This window comes from Myotis daubentonii, chromosome 5, assembly GCF_963259705.1.
Source record: "Myotis daubentonii chromosome 5, mMyoDau2.1, whole genome shotgun sequence".
Classification (NCBI taxonomy): Eukaryota; Metazoa; Chordata; class Mammalia; order Chiroptera; family Vespertilionidae; genus Myotis; species Myotis daubentonii.
In genome coordinates this window covers 65,769,024-65,796,555 of record NC_081844.1, presented here as the reverse complement: position 1 = coordinate 65,796,555, position 27,532 = coordinate 65,769,024, and the positions used below count along the sequence as shown (strand labels likewise).

The window sequence follows — 27,532 nt, the reverse complement described above, 5'->3', positions numbered from 1 at the left end:
GATGTCGGAGAGCCGGTTTTGGCCCAGTACTGCAGGCCAGGCTGAGGGACCCCACTGGTGCATGAAGTCATGCACCGGGCCTCTAGTTTATATATAACAGAAACAATGGTTGTCAATAGAACATTCTTCTCAGTAAAGTTTAATTTAGAATGTAAATGATGGGCTCTGTGATCTCATTTACACAAATAATTCAAATTTAAGAATCTGAAAAAAGAAATATTTTAATATGTAATTTAATAAGGATAACATCATTCCCAATATATATGGAGGGGATATACTTTCTCATATGAAATATTACAAACATTTCTTTTCATATAATGATTTTATCTTCACTTGAACAACAAGTAAGTTTGGACAAAAAGTTTTAACAAAAATTAGTTTTGTGTCAATAAAATAAAGTAACTGAAATAATGCTAAATAAAAATGAGATAAAGAAAATATTATAATTAAGTATAATGTATATTTTAAATATAACAACCTGAAAAGATCATTGTAATAGTTGTGTAGTGGTATTTCATTGTTGTTTTAATTCACAATTTTGTAATAAGATATGATGTGGAACATCTTATCATATGTTTATTTTGTAACTATATATTCTTTGGTGAGGTCTCTGAAATGCTCTTTACCTGTTTTGTAATTTTTTTAACTCAATTGCTTCTTTTTTTATTGTTGAATTTTAAAGGTTATTTCCATATTTTGATCAAAAACCTTTTATCAAAAATATTTTTGGAATACATATTCTCCCAATCTGGGGCATGGCTTTTGATTCTAATAACAATGTCTTTTACAGAGCATAACTTTGTAATTTTAATGAAATTATATTTATCAATATCTCTTCCATATAGATTGCACTTTCAGCATTGTACCTAGAAGCTCATTGCCAAACTCAAGGTCATCTTTCTTTTTCCTGTTTTCTACCAAATTTAACTTATTTTTGCATTTTAAACTTAGTTCTATGAATAATTTTGAGATATTTTTATGAAAGTTGTTAAGGTTTGTATATATATTTATTCTGTATTTTGAATATTAATATCCAATTCCTTTCTGGTAGCATCTGTTGGAAATAATATTCTGCCTTTTTTAATTGCTGTGCTCCTTTGTCAAATATCAGTGGTCTATATTTGTGTTGTCTACTTATGATCTCATTTCTGTTCCACTGATCAATGTTATAAAATATATATATGAAAAATGAAAAATTGATTTTACTTTCATTTATTCTATGATCTTTCCTTCTTTGTTTAAATGTGATTTTCTTCTTAAAACAATAACCTAATAAATTAGACTATTTTCTAAAATGATCTTAAATATCACTTTAGTGTAAAATATTGTATCTTCTTTCTACAGAAAATACATCTTTGAATATCTTTTATATGTTTTTATTTTATTATTAAGGTATTTATTGAAATATAATTGCAGTCAACTTTTGTTCTTCAGATAGTGTTATTGTAATGTGGTGAAAGTATAGCTTTTATTACAGGTGTTTAAATATATCCAGAAGGTAAAATAATGTTTACACAATAGATCAGACCACAGGAGTATGTTTTCTTAGAAGGCATATCTGTTACAAAGATTTATGCAGGAATGAAGGTGATATATTCTGTCTGCCACAACTTCTTCCAGAAAGAAGTTCATAGAATTCTATTGTCTGCTGTACTAAGTAGGAAAATTGCAGCCAGTAGACATTTTATCCTTTGATGTGTTCAGATGTTCCTGTTTTATCTCTTCTCTATATTTGGAATTTCTAATTTGGCAACCCACTCTCTTTCTTCCTTAGAATTTAAAGTAATGATCTTTAAAAACAATGACTTGGCTTTCCTATGGTTTGCATGAAGAAGATGTATTAAATTGGGGATGGTTTGGACTTTCCACTAAGGCCGCACTAAATTAAAAAGCCTCCTCTTTATATTCCAAAATATATGTCCTAAATTAGTTTTTATTGCTTTTCTCCTTATTCCTTATGAATTTTCTTGTCAGCAAGTTTCAAAGACAGTCCTATACTTTAGTCCAAAGCAGCATAAGCTTTCCATAATGTTCACATCTGTATTCTGTCTTTGCCAGGCACTCTAAGTGAACATTTGTGAAAAGTCTGAGGTATGGTGGAATAGTGGGATGACACACAATGGCTAGAATGTCTGCTTCTCATTAAATGTCTTTGAATATGATGTCATTAGTTTAGCCATTGTTTTTCATGATGTGTTTTGTGGTGAATTGTCACTCTTAATATTATTTTGTTGTTGTTGACTGTCTCCATGGGTCATGAATTGGATACTAAGAACCAGACAGTCTGACTCCAGAAAAGTAGAAAGCTTTTATGAAAGGATTTTATTTACTGCAAGGATTTCTATTAGTGTACCATGGCCAAATAGTAAAATACATTCAGCAAGAACAATAGTGTATAAGATTATAAGCATAACGAAATGGACAGACATAGAATACTTTTATAAAACTAATAATTTTTTCTTTTTTATTATTAATTTGTATATTGATAATGAAGGGACATACTCATGCACATCCAATTCCTGATTTATAGGTTAGCTAATTTTTTTTAATGTAAGTCAAGAAGATTCTTTTGTCATAAAATGTTATATATTTTCTAATTCTCAGCTTTCATATATCAACCATATGGATTAATATCAAGCATTTTAGATATAATTCATATTTTTATTTGGATGAAAAGGGACTGAGCATTGTACCAAAGTAGAAGTATCAGAAATTTTAGAAATAGATTACTATTTGATACATATTGCTCTTAATTCATCATATGTAATCTTTGACGCTTCACACACATTGCCTAAAATCTCACCTGCATAGCTAGAAAAGAGAAAGCAAGGCTTGGAAAAACAGACCATCCACTTATGGTGGTATCTAGTACATAAAATTTGTGGAAATTTGACATATTGTATGTTGGGTAATTGGTAGGGAGAATAGGCTAAAGAGAAGAAAGAGCAGACATACTCCACAAGTGCTGGCTGTCTTTATGGTATCACTTTCACCATTTAAAAACCTGTACATTTAATACACATTTCTTTTATTTAATGTAAGTTAAATTGAATGCCATAAAAAAGCCTTCTCATGAAGATTAGTTTATTTGTTCATTTAATATATTTCCTCTAATTGTTCATACTTTTCCTGTAATAAAATTACTACCTTTAGTAGCAGCCAAAATCATGATAGAAGGAGTAACATTCCTATGTATTTCTTTTATATTTTACTGTCCATGACTCTCTAGATTTCTTATTTTTGCAAATAACCTAGATAAAAAGAAACATGATCTATTCATACCTCTGATTTCACCCACCGTAAACCACTGAAAATGATACCTCCCTCATGTTTTCTCTTTGCCATTACCTATATTTTTATCATGCAATTATATTTTCATGTTTTCTTTTCAAGCCACTGAGATTTTACAAAGACATCACTGAATTTGTAGGGAGCAACAGTGACTTCTATTCTGAAAAAATATATAGCTATTTATTTGCATTATTATGAATATTTAAGATTCTAGACCTCAAATATGTAATTTAGGTCCACTGGTATCAGTGAAAAAACCATGTATCATTATTTGTATGCTTATTTAGCCAAAGATCAATAAATGCTCAATGATATGGCTATATAGACATAGTATTAATCTGTGGCTTTCTAAAAACTATCTCCTGAGAATTTGCACCACAGAATCAATACTTATGTCTGTCCCTATGCTTTGATATAGATTGAACCCTAGCATCTTAAATGCATCCCATAAACAAGTAACCATACATCAATTTACTAGTTTTTGTAAGTTTTATATTTAATTATTATTAAGAAGCCTGGTAATGGGTTCCTATTGCTATATTTATATAGTCAAATATAAAAGAAATAGACTAGAAATCTACTTGATTCACTCGCTTGAATCAGTCTATGGGATGCCAATATTCTTTAATAAATGCTACAGAAATGTCTGATGTGAAAGCAGCCAATAGGATTTTGATACTCAAAATAGTCTACTAATTAGATTCCTTTGGGGCCAGCAATTTGCACATCATACATATGCATTGTTTTTATGATTTTGCACACTGCATGTGCTTACATTTCTAGAATATTTTTATGTAAAGTTATAATACATGTGAAAAAAATTAGTAAGTCTGGAGACATAAGATGAAGCCAGTAAAGAAATTATACCATGTTTTTTTTTTCCTTCCTTCCCTTCCTCCTTCCTCTTTCTTTTTTTTCTTTTCTTTTCTTTTCTTCTTTTCTTTTCTTTTCTTTTCTTTTCTTTTCTTTTCTTTTCTTTTCTTTTCTTTTCTTTTCTTTTCTTTTCTTTTCTTTTCTTTTCTTTTCTTTTCTTTTCTTTTCTTTTCTTTTCTTTCTTTCTTCCTTCCTTCCTTCCTTCCTTCCTTCCTTCCTTCCTTCTTTCTTTCTTTCTTTCTTTCTTTCTTTCTTTTCTTTCTTTCTTTCTTTCTTTCTTTCTTTCTTTCTTTCTTTCTTTTTCTTTCTTTCATTGGAAGGCATACTATGTTATATCAATTCTATATAATAAGTACAGGAGACAAACAATTTTTAAAAATAATGCAGTCTCTATAATCAGAGTTGTTCTGAGGTCTTAAATTTGTATGATAAAAGTGGCTTTTATATCACAGGGTGGAAATATAGAGGGTATTTTGACTCAAGAGTCAGCATAATTAAACAAAGAAACAAACCAAAAAAATAAACATGGGATTTTCTGTTAAAAGCCTAGAAATGGTAGCATCTCAGCGCACCGTGCTTCAAGTCGGGTGAACTATCTTACTGGATGTGTTTCTGGGTCCCCATAATAAGAACTGATTATAGGAATCAAGGCAGTGGGTGAGTATGCCCATTTGTCTTAGTCAGTCTAGGCTGCCACAACAACATACCATAGACTGTGTGGCTTAAACAGCAGACATGCATTTTCTCATGATTATGGAGGCTAGAAGTCTGAGAGAAGTGTGCTAGCATAGGCATTGTGCTTCCTGGCTTGCAGACAACTGCCTTCTTGCTGAACTCATATGGCCTTCCTAGGTATGTGTGGGTACTTAGGGTTTCTTATAAGGGCAACAATCCCATCAAGATGATCTCACCCTCATGCCCTCATCTATAGTTAATTACCTCCCAAAGGGCTCACCTCCAAGTACCATCATATTGGTAATGAGGGCTTCAACACATGCATTTTGGAGGCACACAAACATTCAATTCATACAAAATTCCCTGTGATTCAACCTTTATTCCTTGCAATCCAGTGGACAGAAGATATGCAGGTTTATTACCTAAGAAAAATTAAGTCGGAATAACTGAGAAGCTAAAAATTCTGAAATTCTGAACAGGAGTTCTTAGCCATTTGACTTTATTTCTCCTTCTCTGAGATACACAGAGGAGAGAAATCAAGCATTGAAAGATAAATACTTGAAAAAGTAACAGGATCCTTAAGTATTAATCAGGGTATTGCTATTTAAGTAAACAAATTAAAGAACTCTCACAAAGACCATAAGACATAAAATAAATGGCAAAGAAAAGAAATTTTGGAAAATGCTTTCTTTCTAAAATAGGTAGCTCCTTGTTGTTATTATTTCTTTAAAAGTTAATAGATATGAGGTAAGTCCAGCTAGTCACTTTCTGAGCACAACTGATTCGAATAAATAGAGATAAAGTCTATTATAAGAGAATAAAGAACCATTTAATTCCAATAAATTCTAAAAAGCTTAATGTTCTTTAAAAATTAATTTATTGAAATATGAAAATAACCAAATACCTGGGTATTTTGCCAGCGCATGCTCTTTGTGCAAAGCTTCTTTTCCTCAAGACATATAATCCAAAGAGTTTTGCTACTAAACAACAACATAGATGGAATTCAATGGAAGCTCAAACCTCCTCCATGAGAGCAACTCAAACCTTTGCTTCAAAATTGTACACTAAACATAAGCGTTTATCTTCATTCCCTCGCAAAACTCAGTTTAGCTGAAAAAAGGAAAGCGTGAGAACCCATAAAGGCAATGGAAGCAGAAAAGCAGATTGTCAGCAGCCTATCTCTCAAGTGGCGAATGTCTATAAAGGACTGAGTGGGAATGTTGCCAACTCCAGCGGCACATGGGAGTCTGAGTGCAGCCGTTGGGGCTTTTCTTCCCAAAGGATCCTCAGATAATATGACACCTGTAGAGGCAAGACTGGAAGTAGCAGAAAGGCAGGGGTCAATGCTAGAGTGATTAATGGAATGAATGTGGAAGGTGTAGGCCCAGGATTCCTTCTAAACATTCCCCCTGTCAGTCTGTCACCCGGTGTAGCCCCCACGGAGAGCCATGTAAGTAAAGTGGAGATGCTCCTATACCTCTTCTTACTATGTGTGTTGGCACAAGAGAGAAACAGGAGAAGGCTGCTTTGAACCTGATCAATACATATTGTAGAAAACATACAAAGGAAGGGATATCATTTAAAAATAAATGTATTACAGCACTCAAAGCTAGATTAAATTTTTCTTACTTTTTGTTCAATGGGCTCATGGCTATTTTCTTTATGGACAATCCAACTAGGAGCTCTGTTTAAATACCACCCAACCCCTCGCCCAGTTACCCGCAAAACCACACAGCTAAATCATACACAGACAAAATAGGTGTGAAACAGACTTTCAAACCTGGATAGAAATATTATGACTGCAATTCAGAAAGCCAAGACTTGATTTATGTCTAAATGACTAGTTTAAAATCATCAGTCATTTGAAAAAACACTAGAGGACAGAAAAATAATGTGACTGAAATAACTGACCCGAGGAGAAGCAGAAATAAAGTAGAAAGAAAAAATAACGTGGATTATTTCTTCATGAGAGTATGCAGAGATTTTTAGGTAATGTTTCAACATCAAGGAAGATCAGCCAGGAAGAAAACTTAAGAACAAGAACCCTTTAAGAAACATGAGCACCACTGATTGGAGTGGGATCATTAAACTTGGATAATGATTATATGTGTGTTTTTTTTATTTGGTGGGAGTTTTGAATGTTATTCTCAGTTTTGTAAGAGAGAGATATTTAAATGTTATTTGAAAGTTAACATTAATTGCTTGAAGAATACAAATAGTATATAATTCCCCCATATTAGTAGTGGAAAATATAAAATTTTAGTCAATTCTGAAAAGTAAGAGAGAGCAAAGGTTACAAGAAAGCTTGCTAAACAAGATATGTAAAAACATAATAGAGGGTAGAGGTCATTAAAAAATTTAAATGGAATGATGATATTAAAAGATAGAAACTTTCATATTATTTTTTAAGTTAGCAGAAAGCTTCAGAAATACATTTAATGAAAAGGATATAGGATATGGACACAAAAGAACAAAGAATGCTAAATGAATAAGAACAGTAGGATAAAGGGGCACACTTAAGCTGTGGCAAAATCAAATATTTAATAGGAAAATATAAGTTCTATATTATTTATGCTGCCAGCTTGCCAATTATACATTCTCTATGCTGCAAACAATAACACATTACTACTTATTTTGAAAAGAAAAAAATAAATAAGTTGTTGACTGAACCAATATGATTGAGAGTACCTCCTGAAGCATGCAGGTATTCTGTCAAAAAGCTACATGCATAGTAAGAGTTGCTCTATTGAGTTTAAATATGTGACACCTTTGTCGGAAGGAGTGTGAGAGGCTTCCCATGGAGAACCAGGACAAGGTGTGCAAGGATGTGCAAGGCCTAGTCAAAATGTGAACAGGCTGCAGAGTGTAGAAGCCATTTTCAAAGGTGACCCTGTGTGACTCAGAGGAATCCCGGTCCCGGACTGAGCCCCGAGCAGGAGCTCCCCCAGCCCTGACCTATGTGTCTGTAGCAGTGAAATCTCTTTCTGCGTCCACTGCCCAGTGCCCACTTGGCTTTACGCCCCTTAAGCCCAAAAGTCAGTCAAAATGATCCCAAAACGACAATTCTGAAATTCAAGTTACTGCAAAATTAACAGTGATGTGGCTTTTTTTTTTTAACCCAGAGTTCATAATAAGTGTAACTTACAAGTGCAGGTTTCAGAGTAATGATTGAATTACATCATTAGTGATCATATCTTCTCATTCTTATCCCTGATATTTACTTAGTACCCACAACGTGATATGGAAACATCTTCTCTCTGAATATGCATCCCCAAACTATTGAAAATATGAAAGGTGTTTGAATAAAAACCCTTAGAATAAGAAATGGGCAAAACATTTCTATATCAAGCTTATATCCTTCACTCATATTTATGTCTGCTTTATGATAATATAGTGTATTTACTACTATAATTCCAAGTTATAAGCATATCAAGTCATTATTTCAGCACAGAAACAATATTTTTATATGCTGAGTATATGAGGAGCATAATGCATTACGTATTTTTATACATAATTTATTTGATTTTCATGAAAACTTGATTTTCATAAAAATTTTTGAATTGAAGATTCAGGTTTGAGAGATTAAGCAAATTGCCAAGCTCTTATGTCTACAATGTGGCAAAACCTGAATTAGAACATATTTCAGTCTTATGTCAAATATATGCTCCTAACCACCTCATTATCTTGCTTTACAAATTATCCTGTGTATGGAGACTTAAATTAAGTAAACTATTCTGCACCTTGAAGCCTTCACTGTTAGGGGATCTGTCAACACATCTCCTGTCATCCAGAGGGAGAGTGGAGGACACAAGTTACAGCAGATGGTATAATGTGGGGTTACCTATCTTCCTCTCTAACCTTCTCATATTTTCCTCTTGCACTAACCATGCTATCTATTTGCCCAGTAAAAACCAACAGCTTTCCGAAGAAAAATCCACCTCTGTGAAGGATCATCTGAGGGGAAAAATGAGAAGGAAAGACTACTCAATGTACGCTTTTGTTCACTTATACTGTTTGCTTGTATAATTTTTCCAATTTAAAGAAAGTTTCCTCAATTTTTTGTTAATCCTCACCCGAGGATATTTTTTCATTGATTTTTTTTTTGAGAGAGAGAGTGTAAGGGATAGGGAGAGACAGAGAGAGAAACATCAATGTGAGAGAGACACATGGATTGGTTGCCTCCCACACAAGCCCAGACCAGGACTGGGATCTAGCCCTCAACCAAGGTATGTGACCTTGACCAGAATCAAATCTGGGACCCTTCAGTCTGTGGGCTGATGCTCTATCCACTGAGCAAAACTGGCTGGTGCAAAAGTTTCTTTTAATACATACCACTTCTTACAGGAATTAGGAAATAGACCCTCAATGTTTCAAGTATCTATGTATCTGAAAACTAAAGTTCCAGATAATATTTTATACTAGTGTCCTGGTGCATGAAATTCATGCATGGAGGGGGGTTCCCTCAGCCCAGCCTGCACCCTATCCAATTGGGGACCCCTTGGGAAATGTCCAACTGCTGATTTAAGCCCGATCCCTGTGGGATCGGGCCTAAACTGGCAGTCAGACATCCCTCTCACAATCTGGGACTGCTGGCTCCTAACTGCTCACCTGCCTGCCTGCCTGATTGCCCCTAACCCCTCTACCTGCCTACCTGATCACCCCTAACTGCCCTCCCCTGCCAGCCTTGTTGCCCCCAACTGCCTTCCCCTGCTGGCCTGATCTCACCCCCAACTGCCCTCACCTGCTGGCCTGATCTCACCCCCAACTGCCCTCACCTGCTGGCCTGATCTTGCCCCCAACTGCCCTCCCCTGCAGGCCTGGTTGCTACTACTGTCCTCCCCTGCTGGCCTGATCTCGCCCCCAACTGTCCTCCCTGCTGGCATGATCTTGCCCCCAACTGTCCTCCCCTGCCGGCCTTGTTGCCCCCAACTGCCTTTCTCTGGGGGCCTGATCTCGCCCCCAACTTCCCTCTGCTGCTGCCCTGATCTTGCCCCCAACTGCCCTCCCCTGCCGGCCTGATCTCACATCCAATAGCCCTCCTCTGCCGGCAAATTTGGTTCTGATTGGTCGGTTTCTATGCCAGTCAGTGTCTCTGGACCTATAAACGGGGCCTGATCAGAAAGGCGGGGCTGATCAGCCTGGAAAGAAATGGAGAAATGGAGACAGGGCTGCTGGCCAGACTGGGAGAGAAAGAGAGAGGCAAGTGATGATCAAAAGCTGCCACAGAGGCAACGGATCAGTCCCTGCTTCTCTCTTCAGGCCTCTCTCTGGCCTGATTAGCAGCTCCCTAAGCAGTCAGTGCTGGGGTACTGCACCTGCAGTGGAAGCAGGAAGCACTGGGTTGCCATGGCAACCCAGCTGACTACAGGACTGATTTCTGGTTGGTTGAGCCTCCGCCATTACTGGTCCTTACAACCCAGGGTTTGTATATATTAGGATAGTATTTCATTGCAGCAATTTTTGATGTGAGGACATGAAATAGCAGGCATTCTTTACACGAAGAGGCAGCAGGCCCAGTGTTTAGAGACTTCTCTCTACATTGTAAGGAATTTAGTATGTTTCTTTTTCTATAAAGAAGCTATACTTAATTATTTCTAAATTAAGATAGGATTTTTGTGAACTTATCTATAATGAAATTTCTTTTGTACTAAAATGGAATAGGATTCCATAAATGTTTAGAGAATGGCAAGGAGCCAATTAAAATTTATTTTGAATGGAAAATTAAACTTGCATTTTTATGAAATGTCTGTGAAAAAATAAGCCCATTAATAGAATGATACTTTAGTTTCATGACAAGCTTTCATCACTTTTAGACTGAATAGAATTAGGTTAACAAAATACTATGAGGATATTAAGTTTAATTTAAAAAGCCAAAATAAAAATTACCAGCAACTATTTTTCTGAAATAAAGACTGATAGCAATTTTTACCATTAGTCCTATGATTTGCCTTGCATAGTTTTAATAGTAATGCCAGTAAGCATCTGTGTATCTAACAATTAGTAATATTAAATAATCTCTCCATTCTTGTAGTCACATTACACAGGGGATGCAATGGATCGAATCTAGACCTCTTCTATGTAATTTAGGAATTCTTCCTAGTTCCTGAATTGATATAAGATAATACAAGACTTTTATTGAACCAAGTATCTAACCTGTACTTGTGGAATCTTTTGTTAATGCTTTGGTTATTTATGGAGTACATATGACAAGATACACCATAAATTTTCTAAACTCCTTGACTCCTTTAAATAGATGGATGTAGGTAAGGTAAGGGGAAATTAAGCTTGATCAGTGGAATGATGAGAGATTTTTTAAAAATACTTATTTTATCCCTTTTTAATTTGTCAGCATGTCATTTTCCTTCTAAATTATATAATTAGTTTTATAATAGGATATATATTCTGTGACATAGAGCAGCAAATTAAGAGAAACATAAGTGCATGATTTTAATTATATAATAGAAAAAACTAATATAAAATAATTTTCCTGAGTTAATTTTAATTACACAATTTTAAAATTATATAGCAAAGAAATAACTAAGTGCTTTCTGGGAAGATAATAGTGATTTATCCCAAAATGAAGGTTGAAAAAAGTTAACAATATATAAGAAAAGTGTAAGATTTGCAAAGAAAATCTCTCAAAAAATACACACAAAGTATTATTTTAAATATGTATTACATATATTTACCCATTTTCAATGTCAAGATTATTCAAAATAAATGTAATATTATGCATTATATTTATATTAATCTGTATTAAAAGTAAAAGTATAATTTTTCTAGGCTGTTGATTTTTTTGCAGCTTTTTGCTACCTTTACGAAAACGAGGCAACCTTAATGAAGGTTGAACTCCTTAGTGCTGTAGTTAGAAAGTGTAGTAGAGCAGGTCAAGGTTTAATTTAAACACCTTGCCTTAGTTCTAAGTTAATATTTGCCTCTAAATATTTTGTGAGGGTGGGTAACTTGCTTAGTCTCTTTAAGCCTTAGTATTTTCTACATCTAAAAATGGAAAGCCTGCATTAAGTTCCTTATAATATTTTTCTCACGTGTTCAAAATACAAGTTTAAAATAATAGTTATAATTATCCTCCTCATACCATAATAGTTAAAATTTCTAAAGTATTCTGTTTTATATTAGGCACTATTTAAGAATTTTCATATACAGCTTAATGTAAGACTTATATCAAGTGTATGGAATGAGTAATATTTTCCCCATTTCACATATAAGGAAACTAAAGAAGAATGAGGTACAAAGTTTTAAGCTGGTAACTATTGAACAAAAAAGCAGTGACGGACAAATATAGAAACTTTTCAAAATTTCTTGTAACTTTATCTATTCTTGTAATCTAAAATCTAAAATATGTATAAATACATAATCATTCATAACAAATGTGTACATTTTCTTACATAAACATATATACATGTAAATTTTATCTATGCTATAAGTTAATGAGATTTGAGCCTAATAGGAATGAATGCTTTCACAGCTCCCAAGATTAAATTTAAAAATTTTAAGTATTATATATTAAATTTTTGTTCTACCTAGAGAGTACCTCAAAACTATTGCCAACAAGTAATATGTAAAGTCACCTTATTTTCTTGCCAATGTACTCACCAATCAATTTTTTTTCAATTTCTAGAAAATCATCAAAGAGAACCCAAAGACCTGCCTGGAATTTGTTCTGTCTATTTGAAACCAGTCCCTCAATATAATGGCTAGATATTTCATCATATTATGATAAATATATCAATATCTTAAATCAAAATCAGGGATATGTGTTCACTGAAGTTATAATTTCCAATAAGTATTTTCTGAATTTATATAATGATAGCACAGTGACCAACAGTAAGATTTCTATAAATGTTGAATTGATTTTAGGAAAAAGGAACTTAATAAATAAATACATCTCATTATAATAAGTAAACCAAAGTAAATGGATTAAATTAAAAAGTACTTATTAAGAGCTAAACTTAAATTAAATAAATTTTAAAAATTGATTTCACACACATTATGTGTATAGTGACACACACTAGTGGAGTAAAAGAAAATATATACTTTACAAAAAAAGTTAAGTTAAAATAAAGCAAAATTGAAAATAAGAATAACAATACGAATAGAGAGAACTAAACCTGCAAATATCATATACAAGACATAGATGGGTTTTATAGATATGATGTCCAGAGAAAAATTAACAATTATTTAATGGTTAACTACCATAGGTTAAGCTAATTCATAAAACAATAGTTAATTTTTAAGCATGCAGAATATAGTCATCATGGAAAAGGCAAACATATAGTAACTATAACTAAGAAATACTAAATTAATGTTCAATAATTTGCTTTCAGTTGTATCAATTTTAAGAATTCATTCCATTCCGTTCTCATTCATTGCACTGTTTCCTTAATATTTGTAAGACATCCATTATTTATACAGTGCGCTCAATTCTTCTAATCATACTATAACACTGAATTGAGAGAGTGCCAGCTCCTCACACCTTTTGCTTGATGGCACAGGAGCCCACCCTCAAAGTATCACAGAAGATAAAGACAATATTTGATTGATCGATCGATCGATTGATTGATTGATTGATTTTTCTGTTAATCCTCACCTGAGGATATTTTCCCATTATTTTTAGAGAGGGTGGAAGGGAGAAATGAGACAGGAACATTGATGTGAGAGAGATCCATGGTTGGTTGCCTTCACACACAAGCGCTGGGGATCTTGCCTGCAACCAAAGTACATGCTTTGATCAGAATCAAACCTGGGACCCTTTCGTCCACAGGCCAGTGTTCTTTCCACTGAGCCAAACCGGCTGGGGCATGACTTGCCGGTGTTTAAATGCTCATAGGCAGTCTCACATTTACTGTCCTTTTTACCCTGCTGGTATTTCATAATATGTAAATGTTGTATTTTAGATATTTTATATTATCTTCTATTGTGAATACAGGTTATACAATTTGACATTTTCAGATTGTCAATATTCATAGTTCCAAGAATAAGATACAATACAGGGAGTCAGGTATAACTCCAGATTCCATGTCTCAAATTGCAAATACATGTTTTGTTATTATGAAACTGCCTTAAGTTCTCAAAAAACAAAACCAAAACCAAAACCAAAATAAAACCCCCAAAACAAAACAAACACACACACACACACACACACACACACACACACACACACACATAAAAATGCAACAAGTGTGAGCCCAGACTACATTTTCTGTTTTATTATCTTTCCTCACCCTATAGTTACATAGTCAAAGAGCACATTAAATTAAAAAAGTGGGAGAAAAGATATTTTTGCAGTTGTCTTTGCAACTTTCTAGTTATAGGTTCTATTCCATAAAACACTTCGTAGAGTAAAAGCAGTTATTTGAGAATTTAAAATATGTATGCTTTCCCTAGCCTTCTGCATGGCTACATTTCATAACCTTTCACAAATAACTGGTTAAAACTTTATATAGACAGCAGGTTGAATCAATATACTTACAGGTTTGCTTTAAGTTAAAATTTTGTTTTCTAAGTAAACCACTCCTAAAAGACACAGCGCCTTGATCTTACTGCATTTTATGCATTTAAATGTAGACTTTGAGTAACAGCCAGGGCTGTGTGGGAAATCTTTCCACTAATAAACAAGAAGACTGAAAGCTCAGTCAGCTACAGTATTTTTTTTCTCTAAGGTGAGGTTTTAATAGCTACTTTTCAGTGTATTGACTTTCAGATTATAATGCTTTTATGTCAGAGTGTTAACATGATGGAGTCATAGGAAGAAGGAGTTAAAAATAAAATCCTGGAAAAACCAAAATACCTCAGTTATTTAGTTTCAGAGTTTCTATTTAATTTTGTAGCTGTTTCCCCCTGAATACTGTAAATAATTCTGCAAATGAAAAAGTTCTCTTTTTTTCTTTCATGAATCAGTACAGTTTATTTTAATTCAGCTGTTTATGTCTTTCTACAGGACAAGCAATATCCTACAATTACATGCAGGTGCTCTGAGAGAAGAGTGCCTGTTCTTCCGAATAACTGGAGGTAACTAATAAACACAAAGAAGAGCCTGGCCAGTGTGGTTCAGTGGTTGAGCCCCCACCTATGAACCAGGAGGTCATGGTTCGATTCCTGGTCAGGGCACATGCCCAGGTTGCAGGGTCGATCCTGCAGGTGTAGGAGGCAGCCAATCAATGATACTCTCTCATCATTGATGTTTCTCTCTCTCTCTCCCTCTCCCTTCCTCTCCTAAATCAATAAAAATATTTTCAAAAATAAATAAATAAAATAAAAACAAAGAAGAAAGAAATAAAACCTAAATACCACTGCCTGCTTGGTGAAGTATGAGATTTTTTTCCCCAGTCATGAAAACGAGGGTCTGCTTCGTAATAAGAATGTGCTTCCCTTAGACATGCTAAAGAAGTGCTCTTATTAATTTGTTTTATAAGGAAAAAAATTAAAGAACAGATATGGAAAGCATAACCAGTCAGTTCTCAGAAGGAAGGAAAGTAGGTAGGTAGGTAGGTTAGGTAGAAAGGAAGCTAGGGAGGGAGGGATGAAAAATATGCTGATGCTATAAAAATAATTAGGCTGGAATATTTTAAGCCCTAAAATTTAAGAAAGTGCTGTTCTCATACTATCCAAACAAAGAAACAAACAGAAGTGGTCTATCCAACACAATATTTTGTTGATTGAGAAGTTGACATTATTATAAGGCAATTATTGTCTATTATAATAAAACCGTTTCCACTTTTTATATTTTGTCTGCATCTATACATGAGCAGTGGATGAATGTGGCATATTCATGTTTACTTACAACATATATCTACATTAAATAGAAGTTTATAATTACCCAAGTATGTAACAGATAACATGTACTGTTATCTTGAAACATCAACTTGAAGAACAATACCCTAACCCAATGCGCATTGTTACTCTCCTCAAAAATGTTTATTTATTTAGAATAACCATCAAGTGAATTGATAATTTAATTTCATAATGCAAAACTTCATCTATGAAGTTGCTTTTGATTAAAAACAGCCAAATATATATACAGACAGGGTAAATACAGCACTGTAAAGTCTTGTCCAACTTTAGTTTTATTATTGTCTAAACCTAAAGTTAAGTCAGAATAAAAAGAGATTCCTCAGCTAATTCATTGGAAATATATAAATCTGTATTTATCAGTGTGGGATTACAGAGACAATCATTGATATATATATTTTTTCAATAGTTCTTAAAAATGGTGAATTGATTAGTTGTAATCACTTATGCAATGTAAGTTATCTTTTAAGACCCTAAAATCATATTTTACACACCCTTCCTTTTCTTATTTCACTCTTATACTCAGGACTTTCAAAATATGTTCTATGGTATATTCTCTATTTTTAACCACAGCAACAATTTAATTTTTAGGTTATAGTGGTTTCAAATAAAATATCATTTGATAAAATGCATCCTGAGGCTGGCTAATAAGATAGGAAAGTCACTGCTTTTAATACATCTGAGATTAATTTTCACAAGTAGTATGCTAACACAATGAAATTAATTTTTCTCCAACATTAAAAAATATCACTTCCTCTTACTAAATAATCTTTTCCAAACCCACATATTATGATCTATTCTAAACTCAGTATTCTATTTTATTAATTCCTAGGCCTATTATTATACCCATCATATAGACTGTGTTATTAGAGTTTTAATATTTGGTAGTGAACTGCCCACATTATTACTTTTCTATCTTAAAAATTGTCTTGGAGAACCTGGCCCACTGGCTCAGTGGTTGAGTGTCAACCTCTCAACCAGGAGGCCTTGTTCAATTCCTGGTCAGGGCACATGCCTGGGTTGTGAGCTCGATCCCCAGTGTGGGGTGTGAAGGAGGCAGCTGATCAATGATTCTCTCTCATCAATCATACTTCTATCTCTCTCTCCCTCTCCCTTCCTCTCAGAAATCAATAAAATATATATTTTAAAAATTGTCATGCATAAACCTGAGTTTTTCTCTTGAGATTTATGATTCTAAAAAAGAGTTTATATCCTTTTAAAAAATATATTTTACCACATTTTGTTTTCTATAGTGAGAACAATTCGTTAATATAATTAATAACATTTTCTTAATTTTCACAGTACTATTTCATAATTATTTTAGGCCAAGAGGTAGAATGCATTGATAGTTAAGAGTTTTGAAGTTGTAATCAGACTAATGCAAGTTTAAATATCAATTCTGCTATTTAAATGCATTATTTTGAGAAATTAAACTTTTCCTCACTCTTCATGAACTAGGATATTTAATCCCGTTTTTCAGGAGGGATTGAAAAATTTATTATTATGCATGTGGATTATTAAGAATGATGGTGAGAGGAGCCATTTTTATTTCCACTTTTTTCCCCCCTGATCCCATATATTGTGATTACTGGGTAGGCAGTACGACATAATGGAATATTGTTTAGTTAACTGAATTAAAAGATGACATTGTTGATGAGATGCTTATTTTTTGTGTTATAAAAAAGGAAACTTAAATTGTGAATTAAACTATTAAACAGTCTTTACATCACACAGATTTTAAAAAAATTATACATTGGAATATTACGCAGCTGTAAATAAAAGGATCTCTTACCCTTTGAGACAACATGGAGGGACCTGGAGAGTAATTATGCTAAGCAAAATAAGGCAGTCAGAGTAAGACAAGTATCACATGATCTCACTAATATGTGAAATCTTATGAACAAAATAGATCCAGGGACATGAAAGTATGGAACAGACTGAGGAATCTCAGAGGGAACGGGGGAGGGAAGGTGGTAAGAGATTAACCAAAGAATTCATATGCATATATGCATAACCCATGGATACATACAACAGTGTGGTGGGGGGCAGGTGTTGGGGTGGTGGGGGTAAATGGGGAAAAAGGGGGAACATTTGTAATATACTTTCAACAACTAAGATAAATTTTAAAAATTTAATTTTATACCTACTAAATTAACTATTTTAAACTTGCTTTATGTCATGGAATCTAAGATAAAACATTATCATATATACTATTAAGAAAAATGCTTACAAATAATATTTAACATACCATTGACTGTAAGTTGCATTTTTATTTCAGAGATATTAAAAACTATGACTCTAACTACTGATATATAAAATAAAGTGGAAAGGGAGATGATAATACTTAATGCTGAAGTTGTAGGAACTGAATGATAGAAATGTGAAGTATTTTCAACCTTGTTGGAAATCAGTCAATGTCTATTGTAATTTAAATACTCATGCAATTAAAACATAGCAAGTTCAGTCTTGAGAATCTACTAGATCAAGTAAAAATTATAGTTTAAAACCTTTATGATTAGTAATATATACTATAGGTTTGCTTATAGTATCAAAATGAATGCCCAAAACATTTGAGTTTCTGTATAAGTTGTGATCATACACACAGTAAATAAGTATTAAGGCAATAAAATAATTAATTATAATCATAAAAAGTGATTATGTACAATGACTGCAAAATGTATTGTTAAATTGGAATGGGAAAGCTTACCTAACATAAATAAATTTTATTACACAGTAAAAATCCTTTACGTGTATTTCATATATTACTTCATTAGTATGGAGAAAGTATGGAGTGAGCTATATAGGCTACATGGGGGGAGGAGGGGCTGGGCTAAGTAAATGGAAACAGATATTAGAATATTTTTTTGGTTATCACAAATTATATATTGGAAAATGAGTAATACATAGTTATATCTAGAACCACTTTGTAAAATGTGTGAATATTGCTTTTATAGTTTAGAAAAACTAAAGGTATTGTACCAATGCAAATATTCACTTGATCTCTTTACAAATCTATACAGATAAGATTTGTATAACATCATTAAAGTTTATTGCAAAAATAATTATGATAACTATCTCCCCATGATTATTTACATCTTTCATCTTTATAAAGTTACCCCCTTGTAACCTTAAATTATCTTTATTTAAAGCTGCATCTTTTTTATATATTCATGACATATAAACCACAAACGTATTCAATAAAAAATATTCTAATATCTGTTTCCATTTTCCTATCCCATCTTCCCCCACTCCCCTCGTGTAGCCTATATAGTTTACTTCATACCTTTCTCCATACTAATGAAGTAATATATGGAATACACATAGAGGATTGTTACTGTGTAATAAAACTTATTTAGGTTATGTAAGATTTTCCCTTCCCATTTAACAATACATTTTTGCAGTCATTGTATATAATCATTTGTATTATTATTTGAAAGGCTTAAGTATTTGAGTGTATAAAATAGATAATAAGGGCAATAAGAAATTGTTCACTCAACCATAATGTAACATGTAGATACTTTAATGTTATATTTCTAGTTACTTGTCAAGAGAAGAATACATATTCTAATTTCTTCATATTATCTTAGAGCGGATAGAATTTATAACAATATTTTGCAAGTTATAAGCACAGAGAAATGCACTTACAGAGTATCACTTAGTGCAGGCTCAAGGCCAAAGCAAATAGATTGGAATATTGGACCCATAATTGATCTCAACAACTTATTTAATTTCACTGTGTATCAGTTTTCTTGTGTTAAATGAAAAAGAGTAAGAACACATTTCTGTTGAGCTATTGTAACATTAAATAGCATAAGAGCTACATAATGAGAGAGTACATATTTCATCCTTAGAAAAAAGTCTGATAATTAATAAACACTCCACAAATGTCAGATATTTTTATTGGTATTATCCCTTCTCCTTAACAGTGCTTTTCTAAGGGAGAAGCGTGCCTGGAAAGACAATGAGAATTATTAGACCCAGTTTCTGTGATGTACAAAGGTAACATATTAAAATAAACAATACATTTGTGTACATATTCATCTCTCTCTGTCTCTCCCTTTTTTATCTGTCTTTCTATAAACTACATTCATACAGTAAACGTTCTTTGACATTAACCTCAATACCCAAATATATTTTTAAAATATGTTTTTATTGATTTCAGAGAGGAAGAGAGAGGGAGAGAGAGATAGAAATATCACAGGCTGCTTCCTGCAGGCCCCCCACTGGAGATTGAGCTGCAACCTGGGCATGTACCCTGACAGGGAATCAAACCATGACTTCCTGGCTGATAGGTCAATGCTCAACCACTGAGCCACACCAGCTGGGCTCAATATCCAAATATTTTAAAAAATAGAAACAAATTTCCCTTCTCTATTATATTTCTTCCATCAAATGCATAATACAACTAAGACCCAAACACGGGTATTGTGAATCAAGGAAAATAGTAGAAATTTATGTTCTCCATAGAGGAAAATAGACAAAACACAACATAAAAAGAAAATATGATTGGTGTCAGCCTGGCCAGTATTGCAATAGACTGAATCCATGACTTGTAAATATAAACAATGTGGAGTACTCTCTCACCAGGAGGCTACTTGTAGCATATTACTTCAGACATCATAGCAAAATATCTATTCATTTTGGATTCTGCTTTTATACTTAACAGAATTGAAGACATTTTAATCTTCTAACAAATGTTAGAAGTTTTCATGGTAATATCAACTAGTCACTAGATATTATTCAATGCTTGTTTTCCCTTCAGTGTTCTTCAGCCTTATTCTGTATTATGCACCCATCTTCTCAAATAACTGAACATGACTGTAGCTGATGTCTTTGGACTCCATGATAACATTCCCTCCACGTGCATTCTGGAAAGTTGGAGGGATAATAGGAACTGGTATAAGATGAAATTATAAGAAAAAACTTTTCTGGTGCATTTTCCAGACCCTCGTGGTCTTGCTCTTCTTTCTGTACTTTTCACATGCTCTCCCAGCCATGTTTGGCTATGTCTTACCATAATTAGTTACCGTAATTGCTACTAAGATTCTTTATTTTGACGTCTCTGGTCCCTAGGAAAGGATTCCCATGCTTCAACATTTTTTGAGCTGGGAATTACCCTCTGAAGACCACTAAGCAGAAAAATCTCTTGAGACTTACAAATCTGGGGCCGTCAATGGCCCAGTGAGTACAATGTATCTTAAGTAACTTGAAAAATTTTCCATAAGGAAATCTAAAATTTATCCATAAGGAAGCCTAAAATCCAAGATGACCTCACCGGTAAACTCAACTAAATGTTTAAAGATAGAAATAATATCAATTCTACACAAACTCTTCCTGGAGTTGAACAGGATAGAATATATCTTACCTCATTCTATAAGTCCAGAAACATCATGGTACCAAAACCAGACTATGACACTACAGGGAAATAAAAATTATGTAGCAAAGTACTACAAACATTTAAAACATGATTTCAGCAATTTGAATCTATCAACGCAAAACATAATTAACACACTATTGGCAAGTATGGTTTCTCCAGCTTAATTCTACACTTGTAAACTCAATATATCTATTTTTAAAAATTTTAAAAATATATGACTATCTCAAAAAAATGCAGAGATTAGAAAAATAAACAAAAGGCATACAGATTGAAAAGAAAAAAGTTTGTTATTCTGATTTTTTTTATCTTTATAGAGAGGATAATCTATTCAGTGGAATCTATAAAACCTACATAAATTAATAGCTGAATTGAACACTAAAGCTAATAAATGAGTGATATATCTTTATACAAAAATCAATTGTATTTTTTTATAATGGCAATGACTAATCACATATAAAAATTAAACAAAAATGAACAAAATATCTAAATGCAAATCCTAAAACTATAAGAGTTCTATAACAAAACATAGGAGAAAAGCTTTTACCATGAATTAGACAAAGATTTCTTAGATATAACAGCAAAAACATGTCCATAAAAAATTGATATATTGGACTTCATCAAAATTAATAATCTGCTTCTCAATGACACTACCAGGAAAATGAAAGAACAATCCATAGTATAGGAAAAATATTGGCAAATCATATATTTGGTAAATAACTTGTATCTAGAATATCTAAAAAACTTTAAACTCAAAAAATAAGAACACCAAAAAGCCATTTTAGACTGGGTAAGAGATTTAAACACACTTCACCAAAAAGTACATGAAATATGGTCAAATAACACTGATCATTTTTAAAAAGCAAACTTAATGACATACTACTATATATCACTTAGAATGGCTAAAACTTTATAGCCTATGTATAATAAAGGTTGGTGAGGACACAAACAAACTAGAATTCTGTCTCACTGAAACAATCAGAAAAATAGTTTGGCAATTTATTTAAAAATTAATAATGCACTTATCTACCATATAATCTAGCAATTCTATTCTTCAGTATATAACTAATAGATATGTAGGCACATATTAATAATTTTTCATGAATATTCACAAATGCTTTATTTGTAATAACCCAGACTGAAAACAATCCAAATGTTCATCAATAATTCAATGAATAAACAAACTCATACATCCATATATTAGAATATTATTCAAAAATAAAATGAATATATGCCACAAAATGTCTGGAAATCTCAAAACAAAATATTGAGTGAAGGAAACCACACCCCTCATAATGGGTACTATATAATTCCATCTACACAAATGTACTAAGTGCAAAATAATATAAATAAATACAACAAAGCAAATCGGTGAATGCCTGCAGATGGAAGCACACGTAGGAAAAGGAATAAAGGGAAGAAATTCAAAGGGGCATCCAGAGACTTCGGGGGGAAATGAGAACGTTCACTGTCTTTCTGTAGTGCTGGCTTTACAGGTGTGTACTTATGTCAAAACTTAAGGTTTACACCCTAAATATATGTGATTTATTATGTGTCAGTTATTCTGCAATAATGCCGTTAGAAAATTGGAACTTTAGATGTATAATTTTGTGTTATTTCATAATACTTACAGTATTAGAAAGCTCTGTTTGAAGTTCCTGAAGAAGATGTCCTGATGTTATGTAACATTTTAAATGAACTCCTCTGTGTCGCACTGCAAAATAAAATATTGGAGTGAAAAAAAAACGATACAGCCTGGGTATTTAATAATGAATATTATTATTAATAATAAGTAATATTTATTCAGTATTTACTATGTAGTAGGGCCTTTCTAAGAACTTTCCATATGTAACATTGATGTAATACAACAACCTGATACACATTTTTCTTGGGGGAATCCTGGATTATAGCCCTATGTACTTTTAGAAGCTTTTCCATTCCATATTCTACTTTTACTTGAAAAGAGTCTATAACCTTGTCTATTATTTCTAGACCTGATACTTCAGAATCATGGCCACTCTCTTTCAATATATAATTTACATATGCTCTAATCAGGAAGTGAATTAAGTAATATAATAATTTATATCTCTGTTCCCTGTCTAGAAAATTATTCAAGCATGCTACTTTTAATATTTTGATTAGACTATAGGGAAAAACTATTGCCTTTCACTGTCACAGTAGAATGTAGTAGTGGATAGGCTGTAATTAGATATCATTACTGTCAATTATCTCTAGTATCTATGGGATTACAGCTTACTTAACCCTTTGAAAGTAACTCTTCTAAAAATTCAAGAAGTTTAACTATTTAGAAATTTTTCTTTTTGTTTGCTCAGTCTATGTTGTCAGAATCTCTCCTCTGATGTTCCTGAACATGAGGAACAATATTTTTATTTTAAATATTTAGTACCTCGAAAACTACAGAATAGTGTGCTAGTTTAATTCAAGTGATTTTAAATAAAAATAAAAGTCTCAACTTGCTCTCAGAAGTCTCTTCTTTGTCATGATATCAGTATTTCTCTTCTTAACTCACCTATTACCTAAGATGAGAATTACATGAGATATCACTAGTAATATAGAAGTATTTCAAAGTTGCTTCATATGCATTGATTTCCATAACTTTCTAATTTCTGTTTCAGCATTTCATATAATTTATATTGCAAACATTATTCATCAGCCCTAGATAGATATTTTAATTTCCTGATTGAAGCACTATTCTTTAGATCCAGTTCATAACTTCATATTTAACCAACACACAATTTACCCTAATTTTGTCAGAATTTAATCACATATCTATCCTAACTAATAATAGAGAAACATGGTAATTAACCATAACTTCGCTACCCTTCCCATTGGCTAATCAGCAAGATATGCAAATTAACTGCCAACCAAGATGGTGGCCGGCAGCCAGGCAGCTGAAGCAAACAGGAGGCTTGCTTGCTCCAGTGAAGGAGGAAGCCAAGGTTCCCCGCCTACCAAAGCTGGGCTCTGAGCTGCAGTCTAAGAAACAATGTTGCAATTATAGAAGCTAAACAATCCCCAGAAACCTGCTTTCAGCCAGCCGGCCCTCAGAGCTGGAGCTGAAACAGTGTTTCAACTATAGAATCCAAACACACCCAGAGACCTGCTTTCAGCAGCCGAGGTCTCAGAGCTGGAGCCGAGTCTCAGAGCTAAAGCCGGCTCTCAGCTCCAGTGATAGCCATAGAAGGTAAATAAATGCCAGAATTAAAAAAAAAGAAAAAAAGGAGAGGTTGGGAGCTTCAGTCACCCACCAGCCTGAAAACAGCCCTCAGCCCCTCATCCGGACTGGCCAGTCACCCCAGTGGGGACCCTCACCCTGAAGGGGGTGTGACCAGATGCAAACAGCCATCATCCCCTCATCCAGGCTGGCCAGGCACCCAAGCGGAACCCCCACCCTGATCCGGGACACCCTTCAGGGAAAACCAGCCGGCCCCCACCCGTGCACCAGGCCTTTATCCTATATAGTGACAGGGTAATATGCAAACTGACCCTAACAGCAGAAAGACTGGGAATGACTGGTCACTATGACACACACTGACCACCAGGGAGCAGACTCTCAATGCAGGAGCTGCCCCCTGGTGGTCAGGGAGCTCTTACATGGGAGGAGCTCTGCTCAGCCACAAGCCAGGCTGATGGCTGCCAGTACAGCGGTGGTGGTGGGAGCCTCTCCTGCCTCCTCAGCAGTGCTAAGGATGTCTGACTACAGTTTAGGCCTGCTCCCCGCTGGCAAGTGGACATCCCCTGAGGACTGCCGGGCTGCCAGAGGGATGTCTGATTGCCATCTTAGGCCCAATCCCCTGGGGAGCGGGCCTAAGCCAGCAGGTGGTCATCCCCTGAGGGGTTCCAGACTGCAAGAGGGCACAGGCTGGGCTGAGGGACCCCCCCTCTCCCCCAAGTACACAAATTTTTGTGCACTGGGCCTCTATTATATATATATAAAAGGCTAAGTGACAGACAGCCCATCCCTCCAACTGTCTGACCGGTGGACTAGCTGGTGCATATGACACTCACTGGCAATCCTATATAATAAAAGCCTAATATGCTAAGTGTCTGACCATTCGTTCAACCATTTGGCCAGTCACTATGATGCACACTGACCAATGGGGGCAGACACTCTGACTGGTAAGTTAGCAGGCTTCTGGGGTCCAGCCCATTAGGACTGGGCAAGATGTGCCTGACACACCCTGGAGCCCCCTGTGGTCCCTCCCCAGCTCTGATTGGCCCTGATAGGGGCAAGACAGGCCAAAGATGTCCTGAAGCCAATCTCCTTTGGTCCCTCCCCGGCCTCTAAAATATTTCTTCTAATTAATTTCCTTTCAATGTGCACAAATCTGTGCACTGGGCCTCTAGCTTAAAAATAAACGTTGACTCATGCATGCACAATACATAAAAAACTCTTGCTGGCACCAATCGCACATGTATTTTAATTTTATAATATATATACTATTTGACATGCAATTTTTTGCAGTAATGTAATTACCACATGAATCTTTCTTCTAATTAATTTCCTTTCAATTTGCACAAATCCGTGCACCAGGCCACTAGTATGCAATATTGAAACATATTTTATCTTTTATTCATATTTCATTTCTTTTAAATTTATAAAACTGTTATATAAATGAAGTTTAATTATATTTACATTAATCATTTATATCTTAATACTCTTGTCTAGTTCAGAATATCAACTATTGAACTTTAATTTGAAAAGTGCTTCTAGTACTTATTTTACCTACTCTTCATGCTTTCTGCATTTTTAATATTCATATCATATGATTTTAAGAGATCAGTTACTTTTCAAAATATTATTTTTCTTTATGTAAAAATTTCATTAGTGGATAAAATAATTGATTTGTCAGAGAAAATAATCTGAAAGGTATGCTTTTAAAATACTCAGATCTTCAAATTAAGAAGAAATATGCAAATATAAAACACATAACTAGTTATATTTTGTTAAGGCTTCAAATATTCATAAACATTCATAAAATCCAAACCATCATTAAACTCTTATTCAAGGTGTAACTGTTGAACCAATGTCAAAGGCATGGGATAAAAAGAGTCTCCCTAAATGCTATATATTCCTTATTAATTGAATATTAACAAACATATATTTCAAAATCCAAAATCAAATTGTCTCACTATAAACAAAAGTGCTATCTCTATTTTCTTTTTCTCCCATACTGCCAAGATTAGAGTGCCAAATAGAAGCTGGAGATATTAAATTGTAGCTTGTCTATAAATACATATATTTAAAATTTTAAAACATAAATCATAAGCTGAGATTAAAAAAAATATATTTGGCTGATACTATTTGTGATCAGTCCCTAGTGAAATGGAATCCAAAAGTTTAATACATTGTGAAACTGTGATGACCAAAGTAGAATATTATATTCTTGAGTGCTCAATTTGTTGGAAATTTTACCATTGAGTTTCAAGGCAGGGAACTCTGACATGTTAAATTTCTGAAAACAGTTAGATTTTTGAAGAGAAATGACACAAGTCCACACCCAACTTTTAAAATGCCTATTGTTCACTTAATTACATGCTGAGTTTTAAAACAGTTAAGTAAAAATGCAGAAAACAATAATTTGGTTTCCATCATTGAGTATTTGGGAGATGGGCAGAGAACCTATAAATGAACTTCTGTAACCTTCATAGCCAAAGATGAATTTACCGACTAATTTTGAGAAAAAATAACTTGTAGTGCAAGTATCAACTCTGAAGTTATAATGAAATTAGCAGAACATGATTTGATACTATTTTTCTAGATTTCATAAAATAAATGTTGAAATCTATAACCAGATAATAATTGTGCTCCTAAAACCTACATGGTTTGACAAGTATCATGGTTTTCTAAGGTCAGTGAATTCTCTTACAGTTGTTTTTTTCTAATTAGAATAAAATAAAGTTAAAAACAGCCACACAAAAAAAGAAGTCATCATAAACTAAGTAGCTGGAAACTAGCAGTTTTTAGTACTAGCAGTGATCTGGGCGTATGTTATTGTGTGCATGATAAGTTCAAATTTTACTAATCATTTAGATATCTGTCCTGATATTTATTAAAATATATTTTTATTAATTCCAAAGAGGAAGGGAGAGAGAGAGAAACAATGATGATAATCATTGATCATCTGCCTCCTGCATACACCCCTACTGGGGACTGAGCCCACAACCCTGGCATGTGTCCTGACTGGGAATCAAACTGTGACCTTCTGGTCACACCAGGAAGGGGGTGTGGGTTGTCCTGGTATTTTTAAGCTATATAATACAAGGTGCCTGTTTTGTAAATCCAACATATTATCAATAAGACAGCACAGAGAAGAATTTACACTCAAATTTTTTGTCAGACATTAGATGAAACTCATGTTCATAGATTTCTTTTAAAAATTACATAGGTAATTAAAATATTATATAATATATAAAAATTTTTAAGAAAATAATTTCTCAGAAAAAATTCTAAGAATAGTGAATGTATAAGCTTGACAAATTAGAAGG

General features: G+C 33.7%; 1 long non-coding RNA gene and 1 pseudogene across 1 annotated transcript in view; both read left to right on the top strand.

Moving 5' to 3' along the window:
- LOC132234303 (uncharacterized) overlaps window positions 1-27,532 on the top strand; it is an 887,296-nt gene that overhangs the window by 613,956 nt on the left and 245,808 nt on the right. The gene's annotated exons all lie outside the window — the stretch shown is intronic.
- LOC132234419 (4-trimethylaminobutyraldehyde dehydrogenase-like) overlaps window positions 5,582-27,532 on the top strand; it is a 45,304-nt pseudogene continuing 23,353 nt past the window's right edge.